Source organism: Callithrix jacchus, chromosome 8, assembly GCF_049354715.1.
Source record: "Callithrix jacchus isolate 240 chromosome 8, calJac240_pri, whole genome shotgun sequence".
NCBI lineage: Eukaryota > Metazoa > Chordata > Mammalia > Primates > Cebidae > Callithrix > Callithrix jacchus.
Genome location: NC_133509.1, coordinates 89,639,150 through 89,654,196, shown reverse-complemented (window position 1 = coordinate 89,654,196; position 15,047 = coordinate 89,639,150).

Genomic DNA, 15,047 nt, shown 5'->3' with positions numbered 1-15,047 from the left:
GGCACAGTGGCTCATGCCTATAATCCCAACACTTTGGGAGGCTGAGGCTGGAGGATCACCTGAGGTCAGGCGTTCAAGACCAGCCTGGCCAACATGGTAAAACCCTCTCTCTACTAAGAATTAAAAAAAAAAAAAAAAAATAGCCAGGCATGGTGTCTTACACCTGTAATCCCAGCACTTTGGAAGGGTGAGGCAATTGGATCACCTGAGGTAGGGATTTCGAGACCAACCTGACCAACATGGAGAAACCCTGTCTCTACTAAAAATACAAAATTAGCCAGGCTTGGTGGTTCACGCCTGTAATCCCAGCTACTCAGGAGGCTGAGGCAGGAGAATCACTTGAACTCGGGAGGTTGAGGTTGCTGTGAGCTGAGATCACACCATTGCACTCCAGCCTGGTGACAGAACAAGACTCTGTCTCTTAAAAAAAAAAAGTTTTCTTCTTTTCCAAAGTTGTTTAGCTATCCCAGGTCTTTTGCATTTCCAAATTATTAATTATTTTAAAATCCGCTTGTTGATTTTTACACAAAAAAACTGCTGTGGTTTTGATTAGGATAGCACTGAATCCAGATGCAAATTTTGGGAGAAATGACATTTTAACAATGTTGAATCTTCTGATCCATGAGTATGGACTATCTCTTCATTTATTGAGATCTTCTTGTAATTTTCAGTGTAAAGAACTTGCATGTAATTTGTTAGTTTTATTGCTATGTATTTGACATTTTTGGTATTAGTGTAAGTGGCATTTTAAAAAATTTCAATTTCCAATTGTTTGCTAGTATATAAAAATACAACTGCTAGGTGTAGTGGCTCACACATGTAATTCCAGCACTTTGGGAGGCCAAGGGGGGTGGTTCATCTGAGGTCAGGAGTGGCCAGCCTGGCCAACATGGTGAAACACCCATCCCCACTAAAAATACAAAAAATAGCTAGGCATGGTGGCACATACCTGTAATCTTAGCTACTTCTGAGGCTGAGGCACAAGGTTCCTTTGAACCCAGGAGGCAGAGGTTTCAGTGAGCCAAGATTGCACCACTGCACTCCAGTCTGGGTGACAGAGTGAGACTCTGTCTCAAAAAAAAAAAGAAATACAGTTGATTTTTGTATACTGAACTTATATCCAGCAACCTTGCTAAACTCACTTTTTAGTTCTGGTAGCTATGTTTGTAGATGTCATGGGATTTTTATGAAGAATCATATCATCTATAAATAGACAGCTTTACTCCTTCCTTCCAGTCTGGTTGTCTGTTGTTTCTTTTTCTTGCCTTATTTCACTGGCTCAAACCAGCACAGTGTTGAGTAGAGGTGATGAAAGCAGACATTCTTGCCTTGTTCCTGATTCTATGAGGAAAGCATTGTCTTCCACCATTTTGGATGATGTTAGCTTTAGATGACCTATAACAGGTTGAAGAAATACCCTTCTGTTTCTAGTTTGCTAAGAGGTTTTTCTGTTTGTTTGGTTTTTGGTTCAGAGAACACATGAAGCCAGGCTAGGTATCACCAGTGGGTGACCATATTAAAGACTCATGAATATTGGTATTAATGTAGCACTAATTAGTGCCCAGGTGCCCCTTATTTGTGTTTATTACCACATGTACTCTTGGTTCTCACAACTCTTATCATCTTTGTTTAACCCACACATTTTCTATAGGCTAATTACTGATTTATACCTGATATATCTTTTTTTTTTTTTTTTGAGATGGATTTTCGCTCTTCATGCCAGGTCTGGTGTGTAATGATGTGATCTCAGCTCACCAAAACCTACACCTCCTTAGTTCAAGCGATTATCCACCTCAGCCTCCCAAGTAGCTGGGATTACAGGCGCGTGCCACTGCGCCTGGCTAATTTTATGTTTTTAGTAGAGACAGGGTTTCTCCATGTTGGTCAGGCTAGTCTTGAACTCCCAACTTCAGGTGATCCACCCACCTTGGCCTCCCAAAGTACTGGGATTACAGGCGTGAGCCACTGTGTCTGGCTTACTTGATATATTTTATGAGTTCATCCCATTTCTTTTTTTCTGTAAAAGAAGTGAATATTTTGAAACAATACATCAAATGCATATTAAACCCTTCCCCTATATTATTCATTTCTCTATGACACCACACTTACTTTGCACATAATGCTGAATGACTGTTAAATAAAAAATAAGCAGGGCTGGGCCTGTAATCTGAGCACTTTGGGAGGCTGAGGCAGGCAGATTGCTTGAGCCCAGGAGTTTGATCAGCCTGGGCAACGTGGCAAAAATCCATCTCTACTAAAAATATAACAATTAGCTGGACATAGTGACACACACCTGCAATCTCACCAACTGGGGAGGCTAATCACCTGAGCCCAGGAGGCTGAGGTTGCAGTGAGCAGAGATTGCACCACTGCACTCCAGCCTAGGTGACAGGGTGAGACTTTGTATCAAAAAAAAATAATAATAATAGACTGAGCACGGTGGCTCATGCCTGTAATCCCAGCACTTTGGGAGGCTAAGGCGAGCAGATCATGAGGTCAGGAGATCGAGACCATCCTGGCTGACGTGGTGAAACCTGGTATCTACTAAAAATACAAAAAATTAGCCAGGTGTGGTGGCACGCGACTGTAGTCCCAGCTATTCGGGAGGCTGAGGCAGGAGAATCACGTGAACCCGGAAGGTGGAGGTTGCAGTGAGCTGAGATCACGCCATTGCACTCCAGCCTGGCAACAGAACGAGACTCTGTCTCAAACAAATAATAATAATAAAATTAAAATGAGCAATAATCTCAGGTAGTCTTGCCATAGAAATAAACAGATATTCAAACAAAGGATTCCTGTGGTTAAGTACTTGGGAAATACTGGTTTGTTTGCTTTTTTTGCTATAGGACTTGCTAGCCCCTTAACTCACTCATGTAGTGATACTTCTTCATGAATGGATTTCATATTCAGCATCCTCAAACATACTGACCCCTGGAGCCCTTTACTCAAGGCTCTAGAAATTAGTGTTGTATAAAACACACCTTGGGAAATGCTGCCCTGGGGATTGCTCTGTGCAAGGCCTTAGAAATACAGATTTTTACTACAGCAGCCATAGACTCAACAGCTGAACTGAAATTCCCTTGGGTGCCTTTTATACAGTATAAACATCCTGCTTTTCAGGGTTATTTTTTTTTAACAATAACAAGAAGCAAGATAAGGAAATTGAAGTTACTTGGGGTATAAGCTGACTCAATTATGCAATCAAGGGTTTTTCTAATTTCTCCTTTTGAGAAAATCCAGGAATAATGTCCCATCCCCTAAACAGCACAGTGCTGAGAATAATTCTTTGACAAATATTAGGCATGTTGAAAGATAGTAGGATTATAAAAAGGAGACTTCCTCTTCCACCTGGCTAGAAAAACATGCCTAATAGAACACTAGGGAACCCAAATCCCTGTGCGAAGCATCTTCTTCACGTGGTTAGCCTGGAGGGCCAAGGGATTCTAAAGACTTAAAACTGAGTTTATCAGAGCCCTCTGTATTGTAGATGGGAGAACAGGTAACTTAACCTAGTAGACAGAATATAGGACCAGAAATAGAGCCAATCATAGGTCTCCTACCCTGTCACACTCCAGTACGCATCCTCTGGCTCCAACACCATCACCACGTAGGCAGGTAACTCTGCCCTGACCCGTACCGTCCTGCACACAGGATTGTCTCTCCCCCTTGCCCTTTTTGTAACCTCTTCTTGCACCCTTCCCTGAGCTTATCTCCAGCCTGAATCCTTCTCAGCCTTCAAATTGCAGCTCAAACATTATTTCCTCTGGTGAGCTTTCCTTGACTCCAGCCTACTAGGGTATATGTTATTTCCCCATCACTTATCACAAATGTAATTTATATTATTTAGTGATTGTTTCTTCCACTAGCTTGTGAACTACTCAAAAGGGCAGAAACTGTATAACTAGTACAGTATTGAATTTGCAGCACGTGGCACAGAGTAAGTGGTGAAAAAATACCAGTTAGTGGCTCACACCAGTAGCCCTAGCTACTCAGGAGGCTGAGGTAGGACAGGGGATCGCTTGAGCTGGGGGGTTTGAGGCTGCAGTGAGCTATAATCAAGCCACTGCACTCCAGCCTAGGTGACAGGGCAAGACCTTGTCCCCACAAAATAATTATAACAAAATAAATAAATAGGCCAGGAACGGTAGCTCACACTTGTAATCCTGAAACTTTGGGAGGCCGAGGCAGGTGGATCACCTGAGGTCAGGGGTTTGAGACCAGCCTGGCCAACATGGTGAAATCCCATCTCGACTAAAAATACAAAAATTAGTGGTGCAAAAAAAAAAAAAAAAATTAGTGGTGCATGGTAGCTGGTGCCTGTAACCCCAGCTACTTGGGAGGCTAAGGCAGGAAAATTGCTTGAACTTGGGAGTCAGAGGTTGCAGTGAGCTGAGATCTTGCCACTGCACTCCAACCTGAGTGACAGAGCAAGACTCCATCTCAAAAAAATACATACATGCATACATACATACACACATACATACATACATACATACCAGTAAGTTGAATGATTGAAACCTAGGTGCTGAAATATTTTTGCTTATTTCTCTTAGGCCTGTTCTATCTTCCTTTGTCCTAGGTCAAAATCTTATCAGCTCCTTTGTCCAAGGCTCAGATCCCTCAAGACTCATTCCAAGAAGGCCTCTCTTGCCAGTTCTCCAATCAGAGTAGTTGTTGACCTTCCTGTACACAGTCTAGTCTCTCATGTAATCTCAGATGAGCTGGGAAAAGCAGTGCTGTTTTTTAGAGTATGAGGTGTTCAGAGTTGCTGGTGGGCCTGAGACTCTGAAATGAATAGCTCATGTGTACTCCCAAAACCCAGCAAGAAGGAACAGTGCAGCTGTGGGCAGCCAAGAAGCCAGTCGTGTTCACAGGTACGTGGTTGATGTCAGTGTGGATAACACATAAAAGCTGTTCCAGGGTGGAGCTGTTCTCTGGAATGTTGGGAACACACCACTCAGAGGTACAATTGTGACACCGGACTTCCTCCCCAGACAGGGCGCCTGCCTGCCCTTCACCTCTTGCCGAAACTCACTCACATACCCAGGGCTGGGGCTTACAATTTTCCTAATTCATCCCCAAGGTGAGCTGCTTTCAAACAGGGTGTGAATTTGATTTAGAAATATGGCCAGTTGCAAAGTACCACGAGATAACATGAGGTGGGGAGACCGACTTTTTGTTTTTTGAGACAGTGTTTCATTCTGCCACCCAGGCTGGAGTGCAATGGCACAATTTCAGCTCACTGCAATCTCTGCCTCCCTGGTTCAAGCAATTCTCCTGCCTCAGCCTCCCGAGTAGCTGGGATTACAGGCACATGCCATCACATCCAGCTAATTTTTGTATTTTAAGTAGAGCCGTGGTTTCATTATGTTGGCCAGGATGGTCTCGCTCTCCTGACGTTGTAATCTGCTCACCTTCCAGAGTGCTGGGATTATAGGTGTGAGCTACTGCACCCGGCCATAAGACAGAATTTTTTTTGGACTCTCTTTCTCTTTTTCTGAAGTGCCTTAAAATATTAATGGCACCCTGCATGATAAAGGGGAAAAAAGATGGCTCTGCCCTCCCCAAGCTGTGAATTTTACCCCTCGCTTAAGTTGTTATGACCTACTTTACTCAAGTAAAGGTCTTGGGTAAGGGATGGGGCTTATAGGGCATTGCTAAGGGAGAAAACAGAAAACAAAGCACAGGAGTGACTGTCTAAGACATCATGTGTTCAACGAATGACAGCGACTTAACTATTAGATGCTCCTTGGGTATCCTTAGAGCAGTCTGTGCCTCCTGCCTCAGTAGCATCACGTCAGATAAAAATGGACTGCTCATTTTTCTGTTTCTTCTGCTAAACCGTAACTCTCTTGTAGGCCCAATAACTAGAAAAACGCCTTTCAACTCCCGTGATAAGCTCGTATCTGATGTCATCTTGTTGCCCAGGCTGGAGTGCAGTGGCACAATCTTGGCTCATGGCAACCTCCGCCTCCTGAGTGCAAGTGATTCTCCTGCCTCAGCCTCCCGAGTAGCTGGGGTTACAGGCGCCCACCACCATGCCCAGCTAATTTTTGTATTTTTAGTAGAGACAGGGTTTTGCCATGTTGGGCAGGCTGGTCTTTAACTCCTAGCCTCATGATCCACCCACCTCAGCCCCTCAAAGTGCTGGGATTACAGGTGTGGGCCACCATGTCTGACCCTCAATTTACAGCTGAATAAGTGAAGGCACCACAAGGTAGAGTAATTCAGCCAATGTGATCTATGTAGTAAGCAGTGGAGTCAGGATTTAAACACAGCTGGCCAGGTTCTAGAACTTGTGCGCTTTTTTTTTTTTCTTTGAGACGGAGTCTTGCTCTGTCGCCGCCCATGCTGAAATGCAGTAGCATGTTCTCGGCTCTGTAACCTCCACACTGTAACTCCACCTCCTGGGTTCAAGTGATTCTTCTGCCTCAGCCTCCTGAGTAGCTGGGACTACAGGTACACACCACCATGCCTGGTTAATTTTTGTATTTTTTGTAGAGATGAGGTTTCACCACATTGGCCAAGCTGGTCTCGAACTCCTGACCTCAAGTGATTCACCCGTCTTGGTCTCCCAAAGTGCTGGGATTATAAGCATGAGCCACCACTCCCAGCCTGCTCTTTACCTCTGTACTACGCTGCCTCAATCCTTACTCTAATTATGTTTTTCTCATTTTTCTCCCTAATAGCACAATGAAAAATGCCATCCCTATTGTCTCTTGTATTTGTGGGGCCATCTTTATTCTGCAGTTCTCATTGTACTGGCTCAACACAATGCCTTACGCAATTGAATGCTTTACAGTCGCCTCCCCATTGGTGCAGAGCTGGGTCTGGCGTGCTGGGTTTGTGACCCAATTATGCTCTTTCACAAAAACATTTCTGGGTGCCATTGTCAGACAGGACACTAGACTGAGTGGACCACTGCGAAGACCCTTTTATGCTCTTGTGTTCTAAATGACAGCCCTGTTTCCTAAAGTAATTGAGATTTTCAGCTATTAGCATAAAAGGAAACCATGGATACTAGGCACAGCCTCGTGCTACTGTTACATGCCCCAGACACCAGTCACCACTGAAGTCAGGCCTGTCTGCCTCTCTCAAAGACAGTCTCAGTGAAACTGAAGTTTTCTTTCAATATTAGGTGCTCAGGTCCCGTATATGCAAGAGAATTGCATACCTTAAATAAGTCAAATGAATTCTCATGTATAGCCACTACCTCACTCAATAGAATATTACCAGAATCTCAGGCTAAGCAGGGTGGCTCACACCTATCATATCCCAGCATTTTGGGAGGCTGAGGTGGGTGGATCGCTAGAAGTTCAAGACCAGCCTGGGCCACATGGCAAAAAACCATCTCTACAAAAAAAAAAAAAAAAAAAAAAATAGCTGGGCCTAGTGGTGTATGCCTGTAGTCCCAGCTAGCAGGGAGGCTGAGGTGGGAGGATTGCTTGAGGGGAGGTTGAGCCTGAGGTAAGCTGTGATTGCGCACTGCAGTGCACTCCAGCCTGGGCGGCAGAGAGAGATTCTATCTCAAAAAAAAAAAAAAAAAAAAAAAGCATGGAGAGAATAGATTCTGGGTGTATATGTGTATATCCAGAATACACACACACACACACACACACACACACACACACACACACACACACGTATATATGTATATATCCAGAATCTATCCTCTCCCCACAGCATCCTTCTCCCACTCCTCCCCCTGGCAATGCTAGAATGCTTTCGTTATAGAGTATTAGTGATTTGAAGGAGATAATTTTTCAGATGTGATTCCTAAGTACTTTATGTTATAAAAGGTGCTAGCAGCAAATGAATATTCAAACTTATAGTTTGAAGTTTCATTTTTTTTTTTTTTACTTTTTTTTTTGAGACGGAGTTTCGCTCTTGTTACCCAGGCTGGAGTGCGATGGCGCGATCTCAGCTCACTGCAACCTCTGCCTCCTGGGTTCAGGCAATTCTCCTGCCTCAGCCTCCTGAGTAGCTGGGATTACAGGCATGTGCCACCATGCCTAGCTAATTTTTTTTTTTTTATTTTTAGTAGAGACAGGTTTTCACCATGTTGACCAGGATGGTCTTGATCTCTTGACCTCGTGATCCACCCGCCTTGGCCTCCCAAAGTGCTGGGATTACAGGCTTGAGCCACTGCACCGGCTTAATTTTTTTTTTTTTTTTTTAAATAGAGACAGGGTTTCACCAGGCTGGTCTTGAACTCCTGACCTCATGATCCTCCCGCCTTGGCCTCCCAAAGTGCTAGATTACAGGTGTGAGCCACCGCACCCAGCCTGAAGTTTCATTTTCGATGTGAACTGATACTGTCATTGAGCTTCTTTGTATTCTAAATTTACAGCCATGGTGCTGCAGTCTAATAGTGTGCTGAGAACAGATGTGTCATTAAATTGTCAATGTGCAAAATTAATTTTTGCCACAAATTGGGAACACACACTTCTGTGGCAGTGAATGCCAGAATGTTAAGATGACTGGTGCTGGGTGGGGTGCAGTGGCTCACACATGTAACCCCAGCACTTTGGGAGGCGGGTAAATTACCTGAGGTCAGGAGTTTGAGAACAGCCTGGCCAACATGGTGAAGCCCTGTCTCTACTAAAAATACAAAAAAATTTGCCAGGCATGGTGCCAGGCACCTGTAATCCCAGCTACTTGGGAGGCTGAGGCAGGGGAATCTCTTGAACCTGGGATTTGGAGGTTGCAGTGAGCTGAGATCATGCCACTACACTCCAGCCCAGGTGACAGTGTGAGACTTTGTCTCAAAAAAAAAAAAAGATAGCTGGTGCTGCAGATGAGGAAGAGCAGATGCAAATGGCCGGAGTGAAGAGGTGACTGTTACCTACATGAAGCCACAGTCACAGACAGATTGCTTCCTGCAACACGTAAGAACTTTGCTGTGTAACTATGTAAGAGAACTTGGCCATGGCAGCAGATGCTCTCCTCAAACACCCTGATGAGTACTAGTGTGGTAACACCTGAAGCACTTACTCCTTACAGGAGAGACGCAAGTTTTAGTACTTGAAAATGCACCTCAAGCACCAAAAAGTTGACAGCTCTTACTCAGCCAATAGATAGTTCTGGGAAAAAAAATTTTTTTTTTTTGAGATGGAGTCTTGCTCTGTAACCCAGGCTGGAGGGCAATGGTGTGGTCTCAGCTCACTGCAACCTCCGCCTCCTGGGTTCAAGCGATTCTCCTGTCTCAGCCTCCTGAGTAGCTGGGATTACAAGTGCCTGCCACCATGCCGGGCTAAGTTTTTTGTATTTTTAGTAGAGATGGGGTTTCACCATGTTGGCCAGGCTGGTCTTGAACTCCTGACCTCGTGATCTGCCTGCCTAGGCCTCCCAAAGTGCTGGGATTACAGGAGTGAGCCACCACACCCAGCTTCTGAAATGGTTTAAAAAGTTTTTGCTATTTCCCTGCCTGTAAATTACCCTATGAAATAATAATCTCACTGCCCTCTTTCATTGCTCTTTATTGTGAATTATAAACGAAATATGTGTGTCAGGAGGAAATGAAATGCAATTCTATTACAGATTTGGTAATGTTTGTAGGCAGCAGCCAGAAACCCTCCAAAATTGGACATAAGCAAGGCGTGGTGGCTTATGCCTGTAATCCCAGAACTTTGGGAGGCTGAGACAGCAGGATTGCATGAGTCCAGGAGTTCAAGACCAGCCTGGGCAACATAGCAAGATCCCATCTCTAGAATAAAATAAAATAAAAATAAATAAAATAGACATAATTTTTGGCACTACTCAGTTTGCGAGGGGATTAAGTTGGTAAAAAGAACTTGCAGCTTTAAAGGAAATTGCTTTCTGACTTGGGAGGGAAAAAGACATAATTGTGGCTATGTAGCAGAAATCTTTGGAGAGATGCCCAGAAAAGGAGAAAGCCCTGTTCCCAACCCTCTTTCTCTATCTAGCTCCTCTATCTTAGAAGAATGACTCCCTGTTCCAAGACTGGAATGCGCTTGCTTCTTGCTTTGGGGACTTACTGAAGATAAAGTAGCTACAACTGAGTGACTTCGATGTTGTTCTTCACCTTTATAAGATGATGCAGTATGAGTAGTACCCTAAATAACATAGCCGTCTCTCAATATCCACAGGGGATTGGTTCCAGGACCATCCTTGGATACCAAAATCCACAGCTGCTCTGGTCCCTGATATAAAATGGTGGTGTATTTTTATGTAAACTATGCACATCCTCCCTTATACTTTAAAGTATCTCTAGATTACTTAGAATACTTAATACAATGTAAATGCTAGTACATAGTTGTTATATTCTATTTTACATTTTGTATTACTTGTTGTTTTTCTTCGGAATATTTTCCACTTGGGGTTGGTCAAATCCCCAGATGCACAACCCACAGATACAAGGGGCCAACTGTATGTGAATGAAGGGGTAACTTCTATGCTAAAACACCTTTTTTGTTTCTGTTTTTTTGTTTGTTTGTTTGTTTTTATTTTTGTTTTTTGAGACAGAGTCTCACTCTATCGCCAGGCACCAGGCTGGAGTGCAGTGGCACAATCGGCTCACTGCACCTCTGCCTCCCAGGTTCAAGCAATTCTCCTGCCTCAGCCTCCTGAGTAGCTGGGACTATAGGCGCACAGCACCACGCCCAGCTAATTTTTGTATTTTTAGTAGAGATGGGGTTTTACCATGTTGGCCAGGATGGTCTTGATCTCTTGACCTTGTAATCCGCCCACCTCAGCTGCCCAAAGTGCTGGGATTACAGGCTTGAGCCACTGGACAGGGTTTGTTTTTTGTTTTTTTTTTTTCGTTGAGATGGAGTCTCACTCTTGTTGCCCAGGCCAGAGTGAAGTGGCATGATTTTGGCTCACCACAACCTCTGCCTCCCACAATTCTCCTGCCTCAGCCTCCCGAGTAGCTGGGATTACAGGCATGTGCCACCACGCCTGGCTAAGTTTGCATTTTAGTAGATATGGGGTTTCTCCATGTTGGTCAGATTGGTCTCAAACTCCCGACCTCAGTTGATCTGCTCATCTTGGTCTCCCAAAGTCCTAGGATTACCGGATTGAGCCACTGTGCCTGGCCCTCAAAACCTTTTTTAGGGAAAAATAATTTTTTTTTTTCCTCTGAGGAAATAAAATCTTCACTGGTACTCTTTTTTTTTTTTAAGATGGGATTTCACCCTGATGGCCAGGCTGGTCTTGAACTCCTGACCTCAGGTGATCCACCCACCTTGGCCTCCCAAAGTGCTAGGATTACAGGCGTGAGCCACTGCACCCGGCCTACTGGTACTCTTTTTGTTGTTGTTATTATATTTAGGACAATTATATAACTTATGACTAAAACCAGGACACTTTTGAGGGTATGAAGTAGGTGCTTCAATAATTATACCTGGAGGCTGGGCACAGTGGCTCATGCTTATAATCCCAGCACTTTAGGAGGCCAAGGCCGGCAGATGAACTGAGGTCAGCAGTTTGAGACCAGTCTGGCTAACATGGTGAAACCCCATCTCTACTAAAAATACAAAAATTAGCTGGATGTGATGGCGTGCACCTATAATCCCAGCTAGTCGGGAAGCTGAGGCAGGAGAATCGCTTGAACCCGGGAGGTGGAGGTTGCAGTGAGCTGAGATCGTGCCAGAGCACTCCAGCCTGGGTAACAAGAGCGAAACTCCGTCTCAAAAAAAAAAATTATATCTGAAAACAGAAACCAGAATAATTCCAGGCTAACTGGGATGTATGACCACTTGCTTGGAGCACAAGGTTGGTGGTTGATAAATATTATAATCACCTTGTATACTCCCTGTTCCCCGCTCCATGTGAAGTAAGAGTTAATCACATTGTGTAACATTTAATCCTTGACCTTGATCATCTAATTAGATCATCATCTAATTTTTTTGAGACAGTGTCTTACTCTGTCACTCAGGCATGGTGCCATCATGGCTCGTTGGTATCTCTTGCTTCTTGGGCTCATGTGATCCTCCCGTCTCAGTCACTCAAGTAGCTGGGATTATAGCCATGAGCCACCACATCTGTGTGATAATCTGATTTTTTTTTTTGAGACGGAGTCTCACTCTGTTGCTTAGACTGGAGTGCAATAACGCAACCACCTGGCCTTTAAAAAAGGAATATTCATATAGACATACTGTATTAGATGTGTATTGTTTGGGATATGCTAACATACCCAGTGGATCTCTGGCTAGAGGGAATGAAGAATGTTTTTTCCCTCATGGTACTTGAGTGTTAGTATGTTTATAGGTAAGGGAAGTGAGTACAGCAAGCTAATCAATTGCCCTAAATCACACGCCAGAGCTGAGATCAAAGCTCAAAATAAAAACTCTAAAAAATAAACTCACGACCCAACACTGATTTAAAAAGTAAAAAATAAAAATACAAACTCTGCCCTATGAATCCCCAGCAGTTGTGTTACTTGCTGAGCCATGAAGGGCTGCCTTTTAGAATCTGATCTCAGATGCATGGGAGGTGGAGATTTATTACCACCTTTCAGACAAGAAATCTTATGTTTGGAAGCTGCTTTTCCTAGTTCGCACAAGTCCTCTTCAACCCACTTCTATAAAAAGCCCAAGTAAGAAAGAGTCCTAATCATTAGTCATGCAGTTTGGTCTTTTTGTAGATTTGAGCATTCAAGAAGGGATGCAGGTGATTCATTAAGCTTAGTACTCAGGGTTTTTGTGTGTTGCAGTAACTAAGCAACAGTTAAGATATTTTAACTTAGCATGTCCTGCATTGGCACGTTTAAAAAAAGAACCGTCACGCCATGCTTGGCAGAACCTCCCTCTGACTCTTCCACACTCTGTGCAGTTCCTGTACATCTTGGCTGCCCATGCACTGCTAACAGAGACCTCTTCTGTCTCAGCTGCTGACAGCCTTGGCCTAGTGTGTACCACTGCAGAGTAGCTGGATACCCATGTCCCCAATGACTGGTAACTGCGAAGGCTGGACCTGGAACTAGTGGTTTCATCATCCACTACGTTTTCTTAATAATTCTCACATTCACATTTTAAACCCACACTTAACTGTTACACCTTTGAACATTCATCTTTATCAAAACACAACTCAAGTTCTAGGTTAGCAATTTAAGAACTGTGATTATTCACAAAACAATGCATTTCAAACATAACCATTAGCTTTTTTGTTTTCCTGAATGTTCAGTGAACTCACTAAATATGTGAGAGGCCTGCTACATAACATTTGATATTAGATAGATTTGACTTTCCAGGTATGGTTTTGGAAGAATTGCAGTTCTAGATGCATGAACCTAGTGTTTAAACTCTAAGCCTTGGTGTCAGAAGAGCTGGTTCCATTATTTATGTGGTATGACTCTGGGAATTTAACCTTTTTAGACAGGATCTTGCTGTTGTCTAGGCTCGAGTGCCGCACTGTGGCCTCTAACTCCAGGGCTCCTGCCACCTTGGCCTCCTGAGTAGCTGGGACTAGAGGCACACACCACCGCACCTGGCTAATTCTTAAATTTGGATTTGTGATGAGGTCTTGCTATGTTGCCCAGGCTAGTCTCCAAGTCCTGGCTTCCAATGATCCTCCTGCCCTGGCCTCAGTGTTAGGATTACACAAGCATGAGGCACTGCACATCTCTTTACAACTTGGTTTCCTTATCTCTAAAGAGACTTTTAAATCTACGTATCTTTAAGGAAAGCTAGACTAAGTGACCATTAAATAAAACAACCTCTGACATAAAACATAATCAGAGAAAACTTTAAAAATGTTCTATTTCTTCTTTTCTTATGTAAAACTAAGTATGGCTTAGAATCCCAGATGACCTGACTCTATTATAATTGGGAACCTTTGACTGTGATCTAAACAAACCTCAAGTAGGAAACATGGTCATCTATAATGGCAGTTTTTTAAAATTTAAAAGCAGCAAATCTCTACCCTTTCTGAAACAACTTACCAGTAAGAAAAACACATAAAGTGCCAAGTGGAAGTGCTTTAGTGAAAGCAGGGAGAGACTAAGCTCTATAAGATCTATTCACTTGATCCTCTCCTCAGCACTGGGAAAATCAAATGAGAGAAAAATTTGTCACAGGAGAGCCGGGCGTGGTGGCTCAAGCCTCTAATCCCAGCACTTTGGGAGGCTGAGGCGGGCGGATCACGTGAGGTCAGGAATTTGAGACCAGCCTGGCCTACATGACAAACCCCCATCTCTAGTAAAAATACAAAAATTAGCTAGGACTGGTGGTGTGCACCTGTAATTCCAGCTATTTGAGAGGCTGAGGCAGGAGAATCACTTGAACTGAACTGAAGTTTGCAGTGAGGTGAGACTGCACCACTGCCCTCCAGTGAGACTGTCTCGAAAACAAATAAAAGCCACAGGAATAAGCTCTATGAGATGACCCAAATCCTCTTCTGGCATTAGAATTCTATTGTATGCCTCATTTAAAATAAGTGAGCTAATATCCAGAATTCTATTTTGCTTTTGAGATGGGTTGCAAAAGGTTTGGTGCTAAGAGTATTAATATGGTAATTTTAAAAAAGCACTTGCTTGGGTCAGGTAATGCAGGATAGCATGTTTGTCAGAGCAATGTCATCTCCCACAGGAAAAACAGAAAAATAGAAACTGGCGGCCCTGCTCCAGAATGGTCTTATTGCACCGTCCATTTCATAGCTCTACTTTAGGTGGATAGTCATGGGATATTGAGTAACATATCAAAAACAATTTAGAATTTTACAACTGCATTTTGTTCAATTATAAGGCAAAATGAAGAAATTCCTTCCAAAAATAGAAGCACTGCAAAGCATTCATTCATTCATTGCCCTATTCCAACTGGAGTTCCAAGGAATGCCAGCAAAACCTGCTGTGGGAAAATGGTAAACTCCACCAAGTTTAATGTGACCTTCACTAAATGTAGCAGTTAATGACAAAAGTAGAACTATCTTTGATAACAGAAAGTGGGGGAGTGGGGACAGAGAAAGTTCCCTGACTTCATATTATTGTATATGCAGATAATCTGGTTACAAAGAGTAGCTTAGCCTTGAAAGAAGATCACCACAGTGGACGCCATGTTGCTGAAAGAGGGTGTGTGGAGGAATGGTCG